This window comes from Camellia sinensis, chromosome 14 (assembly GCF_055761805.1).
Source record: "Camellia sinensis isolate YWXY chromosome 14, ASM5576180v1, whole genome shotgun sequence".
NCBI lineage: Eukaryota > Viridiplantae > Streptophyta > Magnoliopsida > Ericales > Theaceae > Camellia > Camellia sinensis.
The window spans coordinates 28,927,764-28,951,908 of NC_138974.1; the positions used below are offsets into that span (position 1 = coordinate 28,927,764).

Here is a 24,145-nt window from a genome sequence, read left to right on the forward strand (position 1 = left end):
GTCTGGAGCAGTAAATTTTTTTTTTTTCCAATTGATTTATATAATCAAAAAAAATATTTTCTGAAATTTTTTAAATTTTTTATGTGCTTTAAAATAATTTTGAATTGTATGTTTAGTTATGAGTTATAAATTTCTGTATCACATATCAAATGTCACATCAATAATTTTCCACTCAAATCAAAACTCTTTTCAAAACTATTTTCAAAACTCTTTACCAAACAAATTTTCTACACTCAAATCGTAATTTCACTACATACAAACTCAAAATACAACTCATACTCTCAAATCACATTTACAAAACACAACCAAACGCAGGCAAGAGGATTGAGGAGACAAAAGAATTATTGTGTAGTCAAATTATTTGTTTTATTTATTTATTCATTAATGAGAAGTGTCCGTTTGTATATTGGGAAGATATATTTTCTTTAGGAAAAAAAAAATTAAAATTAGGGTTTACAAGTATCTAGGTGAATAAACCTGACATCATTATTAAAGTATATAAATATATGTATGTACATAATTCGGTCAGTTTGAGTAAGGAAAATTCTAAATTATTTAGCTCGATATTCGACTAAAAGTTGAATTTTTTTTTTTTATAAAATTGAAACGCAGCTGACCGCTTGATTGATAAAACCGCCCATATTATAGTGGGGTTAGTCAGGTTCGGGTAGGATCTTCAAGTGATTCGGATTTTTAAACACCCTTAATGATAGCTATGAATGTTGTGTTCTATTGGGGGGAAATATTATGCGGGATCCCCAAGAATGTGTCCCATGACATTGAAGAGAAAGGAAATTGTATAATGTGCAAAGGGCGACAACATTAGGCAAGTTGAAGGAGATGATGGTGCCTAAGGTTGCCAATTATGGGAAAACTAACTATTGAGGTTCAAGTACAAGTTCCCATTGAAGGGGAAATATAGGTCCTTATCAATCAACGACGATGAGATCTTTTAGAAAGATTTTGTTAATGATCGGAATGTGATTGGATTGTTCCCATAAAATCTAATAGTATGTCTCCTCCTCCTTCAAGATATACCCCTTTCTTTGATTATTCGGGATTGGGTAGCTGTTTGTCACCTAATAGTGTATTGTAATATGGTTTAGTAGTCATTTCTCCGATTCTTAGTTTTGTTTTCTTGCTTTTGTATGAGGACTTCTTATCCTCCACTTGTTTTCATCTTTTATTTCAATAAAATTGCTTTGTTGCTCTTTAATATATATATAGATATATATTTATGATTTTATTGTTGTCTAAATATAAATTTTGAATTTTTTTTTGTACATATTGTTTGTTTATATTAGACAATCTTGATTAATTTTTTTATTTTTTTTTTATGCGAATGAATAAGGAATAAGGAATAAGGAAAAGTATAAAAATGAGCACTACAATCTCTAAGCAAATTAGCTACTATGTCCTCCACTTTTCTAGTTATATCTAGTCAGAAATCAAGTTTACATATAAAAGGGATTGTTAGACACTGATGGTGTTTGGGAAGTGGGTTTTTATGTAGGTTTTTTGAGATGTAGGATATTATTGAAGAAAAAATTTTGTGCTTGGGAAGATAGTTGGTCTTTTTTTGTGGTTGGATATGATGTTTGTGAGAGAAAAAGTGAAATGATTATGGGGTTGGATGTGATATTTTGTTTGGATGTGTTTTTTTTGGTTTTGCAAAATTTTTGTCTTTTAGTGGAAAAAATGAGAAAAAACCCAACTAAAATTCTTCCCAAACACCACCACTGCTTGGGCCCTACAAATTTTAGGACTGACCCTAGTTATTAGGGCCGGTCCTGGTTACCTGTCATCTATTACAGTGACTTGTTACTGTGTGTTTTCACACATCGAGTTTATTAGACATTGCTTATCTCAATGACATCTTATCTCAGTGACAATGCTGCTCATATAACATTGCTTTATCATCATGACGACTAAAGTGTCATCTTTTCACATTCAGCTTTAGTCATTGTGGACGTCATGTCCTTTTTGATGTTTAAGGCACGTTTTCACACTATGTTATACCAATTCATTATCCCATATCAATAGAGTCGCCACTTAATTTTTATGAAAAACTAAAGAACTTTTAAAGATGAAAATTAAAATAAGGACAAACTTCACTTTAACGCCTTATGGTTTGGGCCATGTGCAGTTTACTCCTCTAACATTTAGAAATGGCCACATAACTCCTACATGGTTTGTGAACTGAAATGCACCGTTAAACATTCCATCCAACTTAACAGCAAGTGTGAAATAATAATAAATAAAAAAAGCAGCAAGTGTGAAAACAGGATTGCGCAGACTACTCGAGCGCACTTTTCACCACTCAAGCGGTGTAACTAAAAGCGGCGCGAAACATATAGATTGACCGCTTGAGTTTCACCGCTTGAGTGGTAAAAATTTCTTCCCAGAAGTTCAGGCGCTCTGCAAAAATACTAGATGATCTTTTTTTTTGCCACGACAGGGTCAAAGGACGCTGCCTCGGACTCGCTATGGGGCGCTGCCCCCTGGACCCCCGCGAGCTAACTGGGTAACTCGATCCTTAACATAGTCAGTGAAGTGGCAAATATGAAAGAATTAAGATCACAAACTCCTCTGCATAGGCACAATTTGGGTTGGATTCACATCCAATACTTAAGGCCTCACTGAAATAAAAGATCGAATAAATTACAACTGAAAGGAGTTTTGTCAAACGGGATTGCCAATTACAAAAACCTAACAATCTCCCCATTTGTTAATTCTGTGACAAAACACACCTAACAAATGAAATCCTAATCACCCTAACCCATTACAGCTAACAAAAACAAATTTTTTTTCTCAAGGTCATGATTTGCAAAACAACTATTAGTGAAACAAGAGTATATGAAAAAACAATAGACATATGAGAAGATTATCTTGAAGCATGAGATAGAAATATGACTAGATAAAAATGCAAAGACACTCAAAATTTCTCCCTCAAAATTCTCTCTCTCCCCCCCCCCCTCTTTTGTCAAGAATTGTCAAAGGAAGCTCAATCAACTAAAGTAAGAGCATAAACCACACAAGCAGGGACAAGATGATGTAAAAATTAATAGCCTGCGAGAAGTAAGCAATAAATAAGCAATAAATAAGCAGTGGATAGCAACAAGCAAACCAACTAATGCCAATCTTCCTTACTAAACCAATCAATGTAAGTTCATCCTAAACAAAAAACCTTACAATGATTAACCAAACTCCCCTTCACTAAAAGCAACCACAAGCACTGAAAACAATGAACAAGAAGAAAAAGACAAAAATAATATGGTGGAGCAAGCAAGGAATTTCAGATTTGTACCTTAAAACACATAGGATTATCCAAGAAACACAATTACTTGAAAACACAATGTGCACAAGCTCTAGAAGATTCCTCATGAAAGAATGTAATGCAGCATGTGAAAAGCATAGATCCCATGATAAAAGTGTGTGTGTGACTCTTGGAGTTCGACAAACACTAACTTCAAATCCTAGTAGTAATCTGATAGTTGGACCTCCGACAAGAGAATCTAACCACAACTTAGGAAAGTCAAACCAATAGGAATCAAGGAGTATTTGTTGAGAAAATGCGGAGGCTCCCCCTCAATCGATGAATCAATTTTTTTTATTTTTTTTAAAGTTTTCTTTCTTTCTTTCTTTTGCGTACTCATTGGCGGCTTTCATGCTCAAGAGTATGGAAATTGAACCAGAGAAGCATGGATACAATAAGGATAGCCTGGTTGGTGACTTTGAGGTAGCCTTTTCCTCATGGAGATGCAAAAAGATAGAAGGTGGTTAAGAGATTCAACATCACCCATGATATGCTAGTATAGGTCAATTCCTCTAGAAATGCAAAAAACACAATGCTAGAAGTCCATAGAGAAATCTGATCACTTATGCAGAAGAGTCCGATATTTGCTAATCCAAAAGTATGTACAGAATGAGACATACTGATCAAAGTACACACACTTCAAAATGAGTAATGACCACAGAAAGCACACATATATTAACACATAATGAATATTCTTGTCAATTCCAATATGTACCAAGAACTTCTCAAAAATGTCAAGCTTACAAAACCATACTAAGAAAATCTTTTTATTATTTTTTATTTTATTTTATAGATATAAACAAAGCAAGACAGAAAACGAACAAGCACACACAAAACGACTCAAAAAGAAAAAACAAATAGAAACCCAAAAACAAAAAGAGAAAAAAACTAAAACGACTAAACAAATTAACACAAGTCAAGTTTTCTCACCCAAACCGCTTTAGTATGAACAAAGTTATGAGAACTGCGGTTCTTAGATGGTGTCTTGACGTTGTGGTTCCCTTCCCCTTCAATGGGAGACCGTCTCGACTTGGTTTTCAACTTCTTATTCATATGTCTAGGCAAACACAACCTCTGTTCATGTTTGATCTCAAGCAAATCAAAATAGCGAGGTCTAATATGACCCTTAACCTCATTACAACCAATAAAGTGTCTCCTACCCCACGAGATATTAGAATTTCTTCCATCTCTATGAGACACTCTCCCATGCAACTCATAACAATAAGGGCGAATATAACCATACATACCACAATGATGACAAATAAAAATATAGTGTACCTTCTTTTCTTTGTCCTTACCAACTCTAGGAAAATTGAGAAGTCCATCCTTATGTTGAATTTTTTGTTCCCCCTTTCCTTGAGTTCTTGTATCATGAGATATAGATGCACTCTATTTTTGCTCTTTGACACCACAAAAGCCAATGCCACTCTTGTCACAACACATTTGTTGAGACCCAATGATATTGGCCAAAGTCTTTGATCCTTTGTTCCAAAGTCTAATGGTAGCCATAGCACACTTGAGCTCTTCCTGTTTCTTGATTACTAGCTCTTCCAAGGCAACTGAGATATCTCGAGAGTTTCAATCTTTTCTTCATATGTTGCATAGATTTGCTATAGCTCATTTCTCTCTCTCTCACAAGTCAAGAGTTTTGCACAAAGAGCTTGTCGATCACTAGAAATCTTGATGGCATCATTCCTAGCCTCAGAAATCTCCTTCTTTAATTTGACATTCTCACTTTCATAGGCTTTGAGTTTGATAGTGAGTTTGTCATTCAATTTAGATAAGTTAAGAGATTCCTTATACAACTTTTCATAAGTTTGCTGAAGCTCTTCATCATCACTCCTTGAGGATTCATCATCAGTGACATTCTTAACCGACCTCTTCGAATACTCCATTTGTCCTTCAATTTTGGAAGCCGCCATGAAAGCAAAAAAATTGTTGACTCCCCTATTCGCCTTGAGTCTCGTCATCACTTTCATCCATATCCGACTCTATTTCATCATTCTAAGTGATAGCAAATGCTTTCTTCTTCCACAAACGATTAGGGCATTCTTAAGCAAAGTGACCAAATCCTTGGCATTTATAGCACTAGACTCTTTCGGAGTTCCCTTCTATTTTTCCTTTCTTCTTCTTGGTTGTGGAATCAATTTTGAGCTTATCTTTGCCTTTGGATTTATGAGTTGATTCCAAAAGATTAGGATTCTTTTTCATAAAAGACTTTTTAAATTGCTTTACAAAGCATCCGTAATCTTGGAATCAATCTAATAATTCTCATCAGAATGCTTTCCAACTCTATGAGCACTACTAAAAGCAATATCATCTTTTTGTTTCTTTTTGAAAGTCATATGGGCCTCATAGGTTTGGAGATTTTCAACCAAATGATCCAACTTAAGGTTGTTAACATTTTGAGCCTCCTCAATAGTTATAACTTTTGGTTGGAACTAATTGGGCAAGGACCTCAAAAATTTTCCCAAGATCTTGGATTCTGGTGTTTTTTCGCCTAAATTGAAGTTAAAATTTATAATGACACTCAACTTCGCATAAAATTCATCAAAGGTCTCATCATTTTTCATTGAAAATTTTTCGAAACTAGACTTGAGCCTTTGAAGTTTTGAGCGTTTAATCGAAAGAGTGCCCTCATGAATAGTTTGTAAGATATCCTAAGTCTCTTTTGCCACTTCACAATTGCAAATACGACTAAACTCTTCTAGTGTGACGGTGCAAAAGAGAGAATTGATAGATTTACTATTCCAGCTACTATTTTGGTAATCAATTGTGTCCCACTTATCAATTGGTTTGGGGAAAGTTACTTCATCAATGGTAATAGTCTATTCAGTTCACCCACACATGATGGATTGCCAAAACTTTTTCATCAATAGATTTTAAAAATGCTCTTGTCCAAGCTTTCCAAAAAGAATAATTAGATCCTTCAAGTAAGGGTGGTCGAACCATAGAATTCCCCTCACGAATTAAATCCATTATCACAAATCAAATAAGATCTCACTCCAATAGTTTTGAAAAAATAAAAATAAAACAACCCACTTTGATACAAATTGAAAAATCTAAAAATCCCGGAGATATTAATTTGTGATTATGTATCAATTATAACCAGTAAATAACAATCTCGATCAAATAATCAAAGACAAATTGACACAACGATTTAACGTAGAAAAACTACAATTGGAGCGCCTCTAATTGTGATAAAAAACCGAGGGTCAAAGCCACAAAACAATCCACTAAGAAGACAAAAAGAAATTACACAAGTGTACTCTCAATTACCTAGCGAATCCACGCCTAAATTGAACTGACCCCAATGTGCCTCTTCCACCACCGTCTTCACCTCGGAATTGTCTTGCCCAACGTTGAATCCACAGCGATGATGTGGAATCCACGACGATGAGCCACTCCAGAATCCACCAAAGTTTCAGGCCCAAGTTTCCCGAAATCCACTGAAGAAAAACTCTCTTTTGTGAACAAACGAAACAAACAAACCCTTGATGATATTGATATAAAGTTCACAGATCCATTAATTACTTTTAAATCATCAAGGAAACACACAGAAAGCACCCTCCAATTTAAAAAACTTTGTATCTTGTCCCTCTTTGAAAATATAAACGGCCTAGAAACAACGGACAACACACTTTATAGAAAACCGGATAGCGCAGACCGCTCAAGCAATGTAACTAAAAGCAGTGCGAAACATATAGGCTGATCGCTCGAGCGCAACTGTCACCGCTCAAGCAGTAAAACTTTCTTCCCAGAAGTTCAGGCGCTCTGTAAAAATACTGGATGATCTTTTTCTTAGCTCGAGCGCACAAATAACTACTCGAGCAGGTCAAACAACTTCGACTGTATTTTTATTTTTTGCTTCAGAGGCGTTGCCCCTCGACCCCGAAGTGGCGCTGTGATGCCCAAGTAGGTAACCTGTCTTGTTTTCTTTTAATGTCTTTATCTTATTTGTGTTGGGGGTGTCGGGTATTAACCTAAGGTCTCATCGACCATTTGGGTTCACGTCCCTGAAAACCTTTCTTAGATTCTCATTCTTATTTTGTTCTAGAGTAAAATTTTTGCTAATTTCAGAAAGCGTAAATTGGAATCGGAGTGTTGCGGTCTTGCTAGTGTTTTTTTTGTGTGAAAGACAAAACCGCACGTGCGGAGGCTGGTGCTTCACGTGCGTAAGTGGTCCCGTACATGCAGGAGGCAATGCCGCACTTACGGTGATGGATTGCCATCATTGTTTGGCTACTGCTTTAATTACATGTGCGGAGGCACATGCACGAAACAAGGCACACGTGTAGGGGAAAGGGCTGCACGTGCGAACAAGTACGCGCCGCACGTGCGAAAGAAGGCGCGCACATGCAGGAAAGTTCTGGGTATGAAAATCTGGTCCTTTTCTTTCATTGGGTTGAGCACCCACTTCACGTTTTCCTCATCTCTCTCTCTCTAAAACACTTTTCTCTTCTTTCTCTCTATAATTACTCTCACCAATTACATTAAACCGTTGATTTCTTTAAATCCATTAAAGCTTTGATCCTAGTCCCTTCATCAAAGTTGGAGAACTCTTCGAGGGCTACGTTTTGTGCGGTGGAGATCAGGTTTCAACACCAATGATTTTAGGGGTTTCTTCTCTCTTTTTCTCCAAAACTTGAGGTAGGGATTTTCTTTGAGTTATATATATATATAAATATATTGCAAGTTTATGTATTTTTTGGAACCTATCTTGCAGTTTTGAACCATGAATTTGAGTTTCTTGAACTCTAGATGTTATATTTGAAAGAATAACTCTCTTTCTTTTCAAACTATTGAGAATAGGATCTATGTTGGTATGAGAGAATGTTATTTTCTTTGAAAAATCATTTAAAAATGGAAAAAGCCTAGTTTTGTTGGAAAACCCTAGAAATTGGGGATTTTGGAAAAATGTTGAGATATTATGAAATCCATGCTTGATAAAATGTTATGGTGAATAATTTATGGAGAATTACCATGTTTGTATTTTATGAGGAACTTCTTGGAAGGATAAGAAATGTTTGAATTTTTTAAGTTTACTTATAGTATTTTATTGATTTGTCTTGGAAAGATTAAAAATCAAAATGTTGATTAACATGTGAGAAATGCATGTAATAAGGTGTTGTCACTTACCTCTCAAGAGATTTATTATGAAACTACCTAGTGAAGAGGTATGGAAATTTTGATCACAATGGAAGATTGTTTGGAAGAATTGAAATTGGAATTATTGTAAGGCATGTGATACATGAGGCATTGGCATTCCATTTCATTTGGTTATCATGATTTAGAATTGCAAATTTGAAAGCTATTGCTTTGAGAAAGTAAATTGTTTTGTGAAGCAATAATATTTTGAATCGTTTTGGGGTAAATACATTGGTAAGTTCAGATAGGGGGTGTAGATTGATATTGGTTAAGTTGGCCTGAGTGTCCTTGGTGTAAGACCAGAAACTTGCGCATGTGGGTGCTTAAGCCCTCCGGTTAGTAGCCGGTAAGGTAGGATTTGATAGTGCTTGATACGTCTACTTGCAGACATTAGCCCTGGGGAATTACCTGAGTCGTATTTACCACCCCTTGAAAATATATTGGTAAGTTATTGGATTATTGTGTTTTCAAATTGCAATATGCACAAGTTTTTCCAAAAGATTGAGAAATACATTATGAGTATGACATGGCATATGCATTCATCTCAAGAAATTGTATAAAATGTATAGACTTTGTTAAGATGCCTCTACTGGGTTTTGTGCAGGAAATGATGTAGTGTTTCCGCCAAGTTTAAGGCGTGGAAATGTTTGAGGGCATATGGCTCCCTTTTTTTTTTATTGTTCTTTTGACAAGCCAAGGGCTTTACTTGTATTGGTTTGATAATCATTTTTGGGTAACCGGGCATAAGCCTTGGAACTTGTAGCCCATGAGGGAATTACATTTTATTTCATTCTATACCACATGCTATAGATTCATATCCTAAGATTGTTGAATGTATTATTGCATGTGGAAATACTATGTAAATCTCTGGAATGTATTGAATACGAAACTTAGAGATTTAATGATGTTCTTAGAAATGAGATTTCATATACACTCTATGTACAACTATGGTAATGAGAGTTATTGAATTTGAATATGATCTTAATGTTAGGAATTTATGAGCTTTCCTTGGAATAATATTTTGGGGGCGTTACAAAAGCTGCCTCGAACCCGACATGGGATGCTGCCCCTTGGGTCCCCCGAGAGCTGATCGGGCAGCTCGATCCCTGACATAGTTAGCGAAGTGGCAAATATGAAAGAATTAAGATCACAAACTCCTCTGCATAGGCACAATTCGGGTTGGATTTGCATCCAAATACTCAAGGCCTTACTAAAATAAAAGATCGAATAAAATTACAACTGAAAGGAGTTTTGTAAATGGGATTGCCAATTTCAAAAACCTAACAGCATGTATACAATTTAAGTAAAATACAGTTCGAATCGATTCTAATCTAGATCTGTGAACTTCAATCCGAAATAGATCCGCAGAGGATAGTTTCTCAAATTTTCAAACCAGAACTGAACCACAGATTCAAAAAACTAAACCAAATCTACCGAATTGGACTAGATTGGTTCGGTTTGTGGATTTTACAGTTCCTTTGCTCAGCCCTAGCCTGAATGTCACAAAATTGTCTTAAATTTCATGAGAAATCTATAGCATGATTTTTACGTTGCTTATAAATAATTTAGATTGCATTGTTAGGTTGCGTTCTAAGTACTTTACTTTTTTTTTATTTTATTGATTGTTCTATTTTATTGAATGATAGCTGAAGAAAGAGCAAGTTTGATCCAAATACCAGAGGAGTAGATCCAAGTAAATTTTCAAGAGGCCTCTATAGGCTGTGATTTACTTGTGTTTCAAAGGTAAATTCATGTTCTCTCATTGTTAATAAAAAATTATTTTTCATATATCATCTTTAATCTATAAGTATTATGTACTGGATTTTTTTTAATGAATGTCTTTATTAATTTACTTCAAGAAGAGGTTATGTGGCTTTATTGCATATGTTCATTTTCTTTGAAGTAGTATTTGTTCAAGTGCTCATTAATAACTTCTTTATTCTTCAAGAGAATCAAAATTCCAAGAGGGAAATGAATGTCTTGAGTTGAAGTCTTGTTTTCCACTAATAAAAAATATTTTTGATGAATCACTTTCTTATGTAGTTTTTTACATTATTTTTTTCTTTTACTGGAGATATTTATGATAAGAGCAGCATGCTCATAAATGTTTCAATCTTTTGAATGTTTACGTGCCTACTATAAATTTGAATACTCTCTTTGTTGAACCTTTGTTGTTAGAACTAACACAATACTCTCACATAGTTCTTAAAATCATGGCAGGTATAACGCTCTATTTCACTCGACAGCCCCACCCAACCAGCCTAGACCTTCTGAGACTGTTAGAATAATATCTTGTTAGAATAATATCTTTGGTTATTGTACATTTATTATTCTATTAGCTGGTATTTCCTTATTTGTGCCTCCAAGGCTTCCATTGTAAGCTACCTATTATCAACATAAAAGGGGATGATTGTCTAATTATTCCCTAAGTTTTTCTCTCTCAAACAAATATGGTATCAGAGCTTTAGGGTTACCATCTCATTTTCCACCTTCACCTATCACCACCTAACTATTGCCCACTGTGTTTCGACACTCTCTGCTTTATCTAGGGCCTGCAATAGTCACTGGTGAGCACCCAGGACCAGCCAACAATCCATGTTTGTTGTTCGGCTTAAGCCAAAAGCTCCTTGGCCTCTTTCAGCCCAAGCCAAAAGCTCCAAGCCTGTTTCGACTTCAGCCGACTGCCACTCTGAAGCTTCTTTAACCCACTACATGTTTTGATTGGTTCATCTTCACCACTATTCCTTAAGTCAGCAAGGTTTTGCCTTATTTGAGAATAGTTTAGCCCTTGTTTTGATTGGAAGTTTTTTTTCATTTAGTTTATTTATTTTTTGGGTCATTATATGGTCCCATTACCTAACTTTGACTAATTGGTATGCTTCTATAATGGTTTGTAATTGATATTGCTTGGTCCAGTTGATTTTATTTCCTCTTCCGGTACTTATGATTAGTGCAGGTTGTTATTTGGTTTGTAGAGTATAAATGGCCGACCTTACTAGTGAATCCCCCACTACTTCTCAGCTATCTAGAGAAGAGAGTCCCATTATGAATACTACATCCGAAAACCTAAACCCTAGCTTAAAAATCACCACCTCTTTGTTTAATGGTCAAAATTATCTTGCTTGGTCACAGTGTCTGACACTTTTCTTGAAGAGTAGAGGGAAGATGGGTTATGTTGATGGGAGGATCAAGGCATCAGGCATCACTGATCCTAGTTATGACCAATGGGAGATTACCAATTCTTTAATTATAAGATGGCTCATTCATTCCATGGTACCTAATATAGGGGAAGACTACTTGTCTATGGATACCGCCCAGAATATTTGGGATGCTGTGGTTACTACTTATTCTCCGAAGGGGAATTTCTCACAGACTTTTGATTTACGCTGTTCAATTGAGCACTCAGTACAAGGGGAGATGACTATCCTTCAGTACCTCACTTTTCCTAACAATGGCTGGAAACGTCCTGATCATCTATAGGATTATAAGCCTATTTGCACAGCTAATTCAGTGGGTTACCGGAATTTATTGATTAGGAAAGGGTCTTCAAATTTTTGAAAGTTCTCAACTTAGAGTTTGACCCTGTTAGGAGTCATGCCCTTAGTATGGATCTTCTTCTCTCCCTTTAGGAGGCCTTTGCTTATGTACAGAATGAGGAGTGTCGTCGTTCTGCTATGCTGCCACCTACCTCTACAGAGTGCTTAGCCTTACTTTCTGCTCTTTCTAGGGATGGTACTAGTCTGCCTCGTACTTTCCCTAGTCCTTCAAAGAAAAATACACTGTTATGTGATTATTGTAGCCAGTCGAGACATATCCCTGAGACTTTTTGAAAGCTTCATGGGGTTCCTTCTGGTGGTCGTGGTGACCGTTCTGGTAATCGTGGGGGTCGCTCTGGATAGTCTCGACGACGCGGGTTTAATCCACGTCCACATCATACCAATATAGTGGATACTCCTGACGCCTCTTCAGTTGCTCTTCCTAGTGGTGATATTTCTAGAATGTCTTCTTTTGAGTTAGAGGATGCTTTGCTCTACCTATTGGATCGTTGCTTTTCTACTACTCCATCCGGTACATCCTCCTCGTCTTTTGCCCACTCAAGTAACTTAGCCGCTTCTCCAAGTGCTTTTCTATCTCAGATGTCTTTACCTTGGATTATTGATTTTGGTGCCTCAGATCATATGTCTGGGTCTTCTGATCTGTTCTCAAAATATAAGCCATCTTCAGGTCAGGACAAAGTTAGGATTGCTGATTGTACTGTTTCTTCTGTTTCTGGGAAATGTTTAATCCATGCCACTCCTTCTCTACCATTATCTTCTATTTTGCATGTTCCCAATTTCTCTGATCTTTTATCATTGAGTCATCTTAGTCATGACCTAAATTAGTGTGACTTTCTTTCTTGATCATTGTTTGTTTCATGACCTTGTCACGAGGAAGACTATTGACAGTGGTAAAGTGGAACATGGTCTCTATATTCTAGATCAGGTGGACAAGCTGGCACTTTATTTCATCAAGTTTTCAACCACCAAGGAAGACTTATGGGTGTGGCATCAGCATCTTGGGCACCTATCGTTTCTATTTATGGCTTTTGTATTTTCTATGGTGATCATCTTATATCATGGAAAAGTAAGAAGCAGACAGTTATTTTTAGGTCTTCTGCAAAATCTGAGTATGGGGTTATGCCACAGAGAACATGTGAGATTCTATGACTTTGTTCTATTCTGACAGAGTTGGGATTTGAGGAGACAACTTCTGCCTCTTTGTTTGTGACAACAAGTCTGCTATTAAGCTGTCTTATGATTATGTCCTATATGAGCGTACTACGAATATAGAGGTTGATATACATTTCATTCGAGAAAAGGTTCAGACTGTATTGTGAGTTCATTCTTTGTCTCTTCTTCTCAGCAGTTAGCAGACATGTTCACCATGTTTGTAGGGCCATCATTACTCCAGTCATCCATTGACAAGTTACGTTTGTTGAATATCTTCACACTAGCTTGAGGGGGAGCGTTGAATTTAGGAAATAACAATATTGTAATTATAGTAATGTGTATAAAATCCACAATTGTGTAAATCACAAATTTAGAGCCTTTATAGTTTCGTTTCCTATTTTGTAATATTGTTTCATTATATATACGTAGCTCTACCTTATTCATAGCTAAGCCAAAATATCTTTTTCATTCTTTTTATATTTCCCAGGCTGTGGTGTGGGTTCAAGTCACAGAAATCAGCCTCTTTGAGTCATTTAATTACTGATTTTATTTCTTCATACCTTGTAGATTATATTGGCAAGAGAGTATTTGAATGATGTTACTATCAGCAGGGAGCAAGTGAAGTATCTTGTTTGGGAAACACTTCGAGGTGGTTGCCAGGTTCTTATTTATGGAACCCTTCCTTAGTTTATGTTAAAAGTGAAAAAAATCTAGAAATCCCCTAGATATTAATTTGTGATTATGTATCAATTTTAAGAAGTAAATAACAATCCCAACCAAACAATCAAGACAAATTGACATAATGATTTTAACGTGGAAAACCACAATTGGAGCGCCTCCAATTGTGATAAAAAAAAACCACGGGCAAAATCCACAAAACAATCCACTAAGAAGACAAAAGGAATTACACAAGTTCACTCTCAAGTACCTAGCGAATCTACGTGTAGACGTCCCCGAACGCCCCGGGAGGACGAGGTCCCCCGTTCCGTTCGATATTGGGCTCACTACAGTTCGGACTCTCAAATTGTCACGGTTCTAAATCTGAATCAAAAAGTCCAAATCCGGCAAATCATTTTGAGAAAACAGATTTTGAAAGAAGTGCCAAACATGGACTGCTTTGCCAGATACAGAGTCGCCACCTAAATGTTTTATTTTGGGGAAATTTAGGAAACCCTGACTCGTTTGCCTAAGGCCACGTGTCTGTCATCACCAAAGTTGCCTCGGCTCGGAAACTTGGGTACGATTGGAGAAGGTCACTTCGTGAGCACCCCTGCTCGCCCGATCAAAGATCGGCCTCTACTAACCATGATATCTATTTTTGAAAACATTATGCGTTCTTATTCCGGTTATTAGCCTAAATTTACTATGTGATGCGCACAACATACAAGTATAGACTGGATCGTCTGAATTGGAACAAAACATTTCATGTTTATTTTTTAAAGTGGTTTGATGGTGCTACCTGCAAGTAGGCTAAGACGTGGATTTGCCACCCTCGGGTGGGCTTAGAAAAACATGATTTTGCCACTATCTAGTGGGCTTAAAACACACATTTGATGAATTGTTCCAATTCAAATAACCCAACCTTCACCCACAGGCATTCAGACAGTTATATCACATAAGCATATAGCCTCATGGTAAGCATGTTATTCATGGCAGTCACTCACACGCATGCAAGGATGCTAAAGCATAAAACTTACCGAGTACTCCAAGCCAAAACAGAAGCCGATTAGAAATCCATGCATAATCCTAATTATACGGAAATGCCTAATGCAACACATGCAAAAATGCAACTATAGCAAGCTCGGCATTCTAAACATGGCATATGAAATGCTGCAGCTAACATGTATTCAACTTGGAATTGAAAATACAATGCAGTTAGTATTATGCGCCGAGCCCGGTGCATGCAAAACAGATAAATGAATGCAAACATGCTATCATACTGTATGCTAATTGAAACATGCCCTAATCTAACCATCATAAGTGGGTAAATAAAAGGGAGAAAGACGTGGGGTTGGAAGACATACATCACACACACACACACTTATTACAGTTGTGCCCTAGCTCGGAGGGTCCGAATAAATAATACAGTCCTGAATAAATAATTACAGTCCAAATAATTACAAAACCCTAATTAATTAACAAATTAAATTAAGAAAGCAATAAATTGGCATGCAAGCCAGGGACTGCCTCAACTCTGCTCCGGATGATGGATGATGCATGCTTAAGTTGCCTTGTGCGGAAATCTACTGCGATGCCCCAATTAGCCTCTGTTTGTAATTATTCTCGGGATGCGTACCAAGCTTCGGAAGGCTGCTGATTCTTGATTTGCTGTAACAAAGAGCAAGAAAGGGGCATGGCAAAGTATTTTCACATATGTATGCATGACTACCCTTCAGGAGTGTAGTCCTCGATCCTCGTGCCACCAATCACGCATCTCGATGCATGATGGCCGATGAGTCGAATTGCACGACTCAATATGAAATGAATGCACATATGGACACAACAAGGACTAGACTCCATCATGGATAATCCAGAGTGTCGGTGACCGAGGAATTGAGACACGTTCCGTCACTCGGAATACGAAACGCCCCTCGTTTCCCGTGCTCGGGCTAACTCCTATCCCCAACACGATGCAATATACATGACATGCATGAAATGCAACTAAGATACAACCTATCATGCACAATGCTAGGAAATGGCATACACGATGCACGAGATAACATGGCATACACAATGCGCTAACATACAACCTAGCATACACAATGCTATGAAATGAAATTGCATACACAATCCAATATGGGCTTACACCAACATGAGTGGACCTCAGCTGCACTCACATAGGAGGCCATACGATGAAAATGAGACAACTCGAAATGCGTGCCCACGTGCACGCGAACCGAGGATCGACCTTAAGGCACCAAATGCCACTCTAACAAGACATGGCAAGGCATAGAATATGGCATACTAGCATGAAAATTTCAGTAGCAAAATATGATGCAAAACGGCCCCAGAACATGGAAACATGGCACCCGATACATGGAATGAGACCCGAAACATGAAATTAGGTACATGGAATGACCTATGGCTATGCAAAGCATGCATTATTCGAACATGAAGTGTGAAGACAGAATCAAGACAGTCCCAAAAAAAGCATATTTACAGTTTTAAGCAAGGCCAAAAAGTGAACACAAATAGGGCTAAGTTAACATGCAAAAATGGCCCCAAAAGAGAGATAACGAAGAAAGTACCAGCTCCTGGCCCTAAATGGCCAAGAGCCCATCAACAAAGTTGAAGAGGGGCTCAAAACATGGTATTTTACAATTAGTGACCAAACCCAAAACAGTGCACATGCAAGCTTAAAATACTATGCAAAATAAGGCCTAAAGAGAGGTTTAAACACAAAGAGCAAAAAGGGAGCTTCAAACAGAAAAAGTCCCTTGATCAAACATGAAGAGGGGGTCAAAATAAGGCTATTTACAGTTCGGACCAGAGCCCAAAAACACAAGCACAAGGGGCTAACAAAACATGCAAAAGTAAGGCCAAAAGAGGGATGAAGAGGCAAGTGACAAAAGAAAGCCTCAAACAGTGAAGAGCCCTCAACAATGTTGAAGAAGGGCTCAAAATAAGCCACTTTTCAGTTTATGACCAAGCTCAAAATAGTTTAAAAATGGGCCTAAAATACTATGCAAGAAAGAGGCATACAAGAGAGGTAAAGAAGCAAGTGGTAGCTAGAGACCTTAACATGGAAGGACCCTTAATCAATCATGAAAAATACATCAAAACATGACTATTTTAAGTTAGGGCCGGAGCCCAAAAATTGTAAGAAAGTATGGCTTAGATATAGAACAAAATAAAGCACAAAAGAGGGAGAATGAAGACTCACCCTTGTAGACCAAGCTTCAGTAGCTCTTGGCTTGAGAAAAGGTGCTCCTAAGCTCTGGAAAACCAGCTCCAAGTGTTGGAAAGGATGGTGGTGGTGTGGTGCTATGTGGTGGTGTAGAAAGGGGTGTGGGATTTGAGGGGTTTTGAGGGTTGGAGTGTAGAGAGAGAAAGATACAATGTAGGAGGCTTAGACAAGATTTTCTAACCCCTCAAATGGGAGCTGGAGGGCCTGGATATATAGGCAAAAGAGGGGGGAAAAAATGGGGGGAATTGAATTCAAATTTCCTACCAAAAGTTGGCCCCCCGGATACAAAATCTAGGGGGAAACATAGGGCATTTTTGTAAAGTGCCTAGAGAGAGGATCATGGCCGGCCGGTTTCCTAGGGTTTAGATGGCCGGTCGGCCAAGGGTCAAAAGGGTCAATGAAGGTTAATGGCCGGCCATGCCAAAAAGAGGGCCTCTCATGTGTGCACAACACAACCATGTGGTCAAAAACAGGAGAGAATGAACCAGGAGAGAGAAAATGCCACTTTTAGGAGGGGTTCAAAAGGGTCACACACAATTACTGGCTGGCCATATGATATTGGTGGCCTCCTAGGTGTGTACAACACAAATATGTGGTTTGGGGCAAGAAAAAGTGGCCTTAGGGTGGTCAACATTGGCTTTCAAGTGGGAAAAACGGGCGACGGAGGGCGATGGAGGAATAAAACATGGTCGTCAAAACAATTGCTGGCCTCCCACCCTTCTACGACCTTTCTAACAATGAAACAGAGGTCCCTGCCAAAAATGAACTCAAACCGATGCAAAATGAAGGTTCGGGGGCCGAAACGCGCAGCCCGAGGCCCCGAGAACTGACTGTTAGGCACCGGAAGTGGTGTTTGACCACGAAGTTGGTTTTTCGGACCACAGTGTCCTTCAAAAGGGAGTAAATAAGATGCATGCCAAAAACCGGAGCAAACGGAGGTGGTTAACTGGTCCCGAACCGAGGCACACGGCCAACGGCTCCGAAAAACCAGAAACCGGACTCCAAACGGGCAAAATGGCCTACGACCACGAAACGTAGCCTACGGCCACTGAGAGATGATCTACGAGACCTCTCTCTCCCTTCTGGAAGAGAAACAGAGAAAACCGAGCCTGGTTCACGAACCGAGGCAAAGCACGCAAAGCCCCAAAGTCCGGAGGCAAGGCTCGCAGCCGAAACTTTGAAACCTCAGAACGAGCACAATATGCAACATCACCCAGTGCTCAATCGGTGACGTCTGAGTCTTAAGGTCGGTCAAAAATGGGGTGTCTACAGTTGCCCCTCTTTGACAGAACTCGGAAGTTATAAGTGACGGGAGTGAATGTCAAAACCCAGAGACGACCCATTTTTGACAAGGCCGAAGACTTAGACAAACATACAAAACAACAAAGATGTGCCCACAGGCATGCCCGCAGGCAGGGGCAAAATGCAAAATGATATGCACAAAGCCGAATGTAGCTCATGATCATGCAAATGCAGCAAGCTGTAATGAGGCAAGTATTCGCAAATAGATGCAACAGTTTTAAGCAAGAATGCAAAGCAACAACTACATTTCATGCAGTTAGGAATGTAGAGAATTTATTCAATTATCATCGCGTCTCACACGGAGAAGATACGATACCTACGCGATTCGTCTGGTCGTACCAGCCTCAAATGAACCGTACATACAATATCGTGCCTGCAAAAGAAAGAAACTCAACAAGCACAACAGATCTAACAACATAGGTTCAATGTGATATCGAATGCAGACAATCGCGGTGCCGATGGAAAAGTGCATCGCAATGCGGGAAGGAACACGCGTGACGACGCGAGTTTAAGCACAGAGGCTCGGTGATATCAAAAAGACGTCCATAACAATGCAAGTATGTGCGTGAGAATGCAAGTCACGTGCATGATAACGCAGAACAAGCGTAAACCAGGATGTATGTTTGTCCCAAAACAACGAGCAAGGAAATGCGCGTTTCGGCGAGGGCGACTCGATCGCGGCCTCCGATTCACCTCCCTGAGAGGTTACAACATCTTCAAAAGGATATATCTCCCTTTCGATGAGTAATGATGAGACACGCATCGGGAGTTGAAGCAGAGGTTCCGGCGGAGCGATTTCGCAACAGAAAGTGCACTTCTCTTGTACTTTTTCAGGTCCCGGGGACTCCAATCCTCCCCAAAATTTGCAGAGAGTTTGGTGGGCATCTTGGGAACACCACCGGCCAGTTTTATGGCAAGGGGGAGGCCAGCGGCCAACTTTGAGGGAGAGCGGTGGCCGGCCTGCCAGAAAAGGTGGCCGGTCGACCACCTAGCCCAGATTCGGGGCAATTTTGTCTTTTCAGCCTCTTTTCTTTAAATACACTTATCCAAACACTTTGTGCTCACAAGTGCACTCCGAAAACATCTCCTCTACCTTCCCAAACCATCTTCTCTCTCAGATCTGTGCTCTACACCCGTTTTCCAACGCCCCACACAAGTTGTTTTCGCGAAATCTTTCAGTTTTAAGCACTTTGAACCGATTAAATTTTGATTTCGGGGCTTCTTTTCTCATTTTCGCCACTTGAGGTGAGTTTATCTCAATATTTGGAAGATTTTCTCGGGAGTTGACTTTTGTTGACTTTTCATTTTTCGAGAGTTGACTTTTGTTGACTTTTTCCAATTTTGGCTTATTTTTGCTCATTTTCGCCCCTTTTTGCAGATTTTCTGAAATGGCTGGTCATTTCCCCCACGGTGGAGGTCCTCCGGACGCTGGAGGTGATCCCGATATCATGGCTCTACCTCCGAGGGTTCGACCTTTCACACCCGAGAGGTACGACCCACCGGCACATATTCTTCCGCGGGCTATTTTCTATCACTTCACCGATTTCGACGAGCGAGCACCCGGGGATCTCCTTCTGCGGGAGCTAGAGTATCACCTCGCCCATGAGGCACGAGAGGTATTTACTTCGTTCTTACCTTTTCTGTAACATATTATGAATTTTTCATGCATTCTGTTTGCACTCTGAACACACGGTTCAATCACTTGAATTCCTGAACACTCAGCCCATAAATGGATTGTGAACACACGGCACACATCGGTTGAGGGTTGAACACGCAGCCCACACACTGATTTTCTGAACACATAGTCCGAATTGAAGGTGAACACGCAGCACACACTGATTGAGAGTTGAACACGCAGCCAAAACACTGATTGTGAGTTGAACACGCAGCCCAAACACTAATTTTCTGAACGCACAGCCCAAATTGAAGGTGAACACGCAGCACACACTGATTGAGAGTTGAACACGCAGCCCAAAACACTGATTTTCTGAACACACAGCCCAAATTGAAGGTGAACACGCAGCACACACTGATTGAGAGTTGAACACGTAGCCCAAAACACTGATTTTCTGAACACACAGCCCAAATTGAAGGTGAACACGCAGCACACACTGATTAAGAGTTGAACACGCAGCCCAAAACACTGATTTTCTGAACACACAGCCCAAATTGAAGGTGAACACGCAGCACACACTGAATGAGAGTTGAACACGCAGCCCAAAACACTGATTTTCTGAACACACAGCCCAAATTGAAGGTGAACACGTAGCACACACTGATTGAGAGTTGAACATGCAGCCCAAAACACTGATTTTCTGAACACACATCCCAAATTGAAGGTGAACACACAGCACACACTGATTGTGAACACGCGGCTCACTTACTTTACTTTGCACGCAGCCTATTCATTTTATTTGCACGCAGCTTATTCATTTTATGCTGAAACATGTATTCATTCTGAATGCAGGTGACTTCTCGCATTGTGCGGGGATATGGCTCTACCGCGGCAAAAGATTGGTACGCCGAGCTCCCGGAGGCTGTTCAGGATTTTGGTTGACTTGGCGGGGTTTGGGCCCTTCTGTACTGGGCTATCACGTTGTCCTGCCAGAAGGACGTTGATGGCCGCCTTGGTGGAGAGATGGTGAGACACCACTAACTCCTTCCATTTTTCTGCCACGGGGGACTTGACTATGACCCCGTTTGACTTTGCCGTACTGACTGGCCTTGACGTGGGAGGTTGGCCCATCCCTTACGACGAGGACATGGGCCAGTGGGAGGCTGCTTGGATATATTTGCTGGGGGTTCGCCCGCCTGTTGATAGACTTTCGGGGAGAGTCCGATACACCTGCTTCTCTTCCCATTTCCGGCGGGTGGAGATGGAGCCCGGGACTCCTGATGAGGCAGCACAGTATGCCCGTGGCTTTCTGATGTTCCTCTAAGGGACCACTTTGTTTGCCGACAGGGGGAATAATGTTGGGCTTTATTTGTTGAGTGCTTTAGTGGACCTGTCACAGGTTAGACAGTATAACTGGGGTGGCGCCGGCTTGGCTACCCTTTATTGCTACATGAGCGCGACCTCCCGCGGACGGGGGGACTTACTTGGCGGCTATTGGAGAGCCTGTGAGGTACTTTCTGCCCTCTTGATTTACATTTCTGCTCCTCATTACCTGCACATTGTACACACGGCGCACTTTATACTTTGTATCGTGCGCTTTGCCCTCAGCACTTCGTATTCTGCTTTGTTTTCCACAGTTGTGGGTCTATGTATATTTCCCGACATTGGCCCCGGAGTTGGTGGTAGAGGGACCTCTCGTGACCCTGTACTCACTTGTATTTGAAGGCCAGCACCAGCCAAGACCTCGGGAGTCTCTCCTTTATCTGCGGCAGTACTTCGACACGGTGTGGTCGACAGAGGTATTTCAGAACTCTCAGTTCTTTCTGTTTTCATCTTTGATTTGCCCTGTACATTTTCGATTTCTGCTTGGTTTATGCGTCTGTTATCCGTAGATTACATGGCAGCCCTGGGCGCCTTTAGGTGAAGGTCTTCGATTCCAGTTTGCCGGAGGGTGGGGTGTCTCCCGGTACAGGATCCTGTTCGAAGGGCCAGTTGGTAGGGCCTGGTTTTTGGGGGACCGCTTCTTGCGTCAGGTCTGGGGGTACACTTATCAGGACCCTCCCACAACACCCATAGTCGATATGCGGATTGCTGATAGGCTCTCTTCCCGGGATGTTGTTAGTGCTATGCTGGGTACTGATGCTTTGCTACATCTTGAGGAGGGGGATTGCGCTACTTACCGTCACATATACCTGATGCCTCCATTGACGGGAGTTCGTACTCCGACGATGAGGCCTGCTGGCATGCCATCTTCGAGCCAGGACCGGGCTCGGGCTGCAGACGCCCCTTCCACCAGCAGGGCTGGTACATCTAGAGGTGGGGGTGGATTGGTTCCCCCGATTCCTCCGATTTATCCTCATCCTGGATGGCCGGACATGCCGACCGAGTTAATGGGGTGGCAATATGGGACTACCTCTCTGATTTCGATCCCGATAGAGCCTCCGATGCCCGGCCATCGATATGTCAGAGACCCCGACTCACCACCGGTATGTTTTACGGCTTTGATTCATTACTCAGATACTTGGACGTTCATTCCTTTACTGATACCCTTGCTTTTGCATCTGCAGCCCCCTGTTGAGTACATGGATCAGGTGCTCGAGATGGTAGCCTCACTTGAGGGGATGGTCCTGCGGAGGGAGGCGCAGTTGTCCATCATCGGCTTGCAGGTACCCTTTAGTTTTCTGGCGTTTATCATACTTCTGATGATATGCTGATTTCTACTGCATTGATAGGCTACTTGTGTAGAGCACATCTGACACACACCTCACTTATACACTGTGTTTACATGTACCCACTTCATGTAGTTTTCTTGTATTTGTATCTGATGTACATATTTGGACTGATATATTTAAATTGAACTCTTTATTCTCAGATGCCCCCGGTATATGCTTAGCCGCAGGCTGGGCCACCTGGGCCTTCTCGGGGAGGTGGACCATCCGGGCCTTTTTGAGGAGCTGGGCCATCTGGGCCTTTTCGAGGAGCTGGGCCATCCAGGCCTTTTCGAGGAGCTAGGCCATCTGGGCCTTTTCGAGGAGCTAAGCCATCCAGGGCTTTTCGAGGAGCTGGAGGGGGGGTCATCTCGTAGACGCAGAGCACACATTGTAGAGAAGGAGCCCGATGAGGATGAGGAGGAGGAGGCTGCAGATCGTCAGTCGGAGACATCTGCTGACAGAGAGGACGGCTCCGGTCTTGGTTCCGGGAGTGGAGGCGAGGCTGAGGGGGATCCCGAGGATGACGACTCCGATTCAGATGATGATGATGGCGATGGTGGCGGAGAGTCTATTCCGCAGAAGAGGGCGAAGAGGGCCTCTTATTCCTGCTCTTGAGAGCACAGATGCGGCTGTTTCCTGTTTTATTTATCTTTTTGCTAGTAGTTGTAGCACATTGTACATTATTGGGCAGTTTTATTCTTTGTAAAACTTGTGCCTTAGTCTGTAAAATGTTGTAACAAGCGAGGCATGATGGAATGAAACAGCCTTTGAAAAAAAGTGTTGTATTTTAAACTCTTAGCATCATATCGCATCATTTTGCACCATAATGAGATTGAATGGAAATGTGCATTATGCATTTTGCCCAGTCAGGTAGTGAACCGACGCAACAACTTAACTTTTTAAGATATAACAAAACCTTAGCAAGTTTACAACTCGATGAGCAAAACACAATAGTGTTGACAACTCAATAAACAAGACTCAAACAAAAATTGCTTAAACAAATAGTAACAACTCAAAAACACGAAACACGACAGCTCGACAAACAACTCGATAAGCAAAACGACAACTCGATAAACAAAACAACAACTCGATAAACAAAACTTAACAAAACAAAGTGTACTTCGGACGATCTGGGCAACGGAACGTATTCGAAACAGAGGGAAATAGAGGCCTTCGACACACCCGTTGCATGAAAATGCTTGAAACTTTCTCTTGGAGGGTAAAATAGGGCTAAAGACACACATTGGAGCGTGGCCGGCTACTTTTGGGAGCCGGCCAGCCAGATTTATTGCAAAGGGGAGGCCACCGGCCAGGTTTTTAAAAAAAGAAATGGCCGGCCGGCCACTCAGCTCAGCAACCGTCAAATTTTTGACACTTGTCCCCCGAATAGTGTCTTTTTCTCTTTAAAAGCCTTAGCTCTGTGGTTTATTCAATTCA

General features: G+C 40.4%; 1 pseudogene; it reads left to right on the forward strand.

Annotated features, from left to right (window-relative positions):
- Window positions 1-12,462: 12,462 nt before the first annotated feature.
- The window catches only part of LOC114314028 (magnesium-chelatase subunit ChlD, chloroplastic-like), a 35,070-nt pseudogene continuing 23,387 nt past the window's right edge, over window positions 12,463-24,145 (forward strand).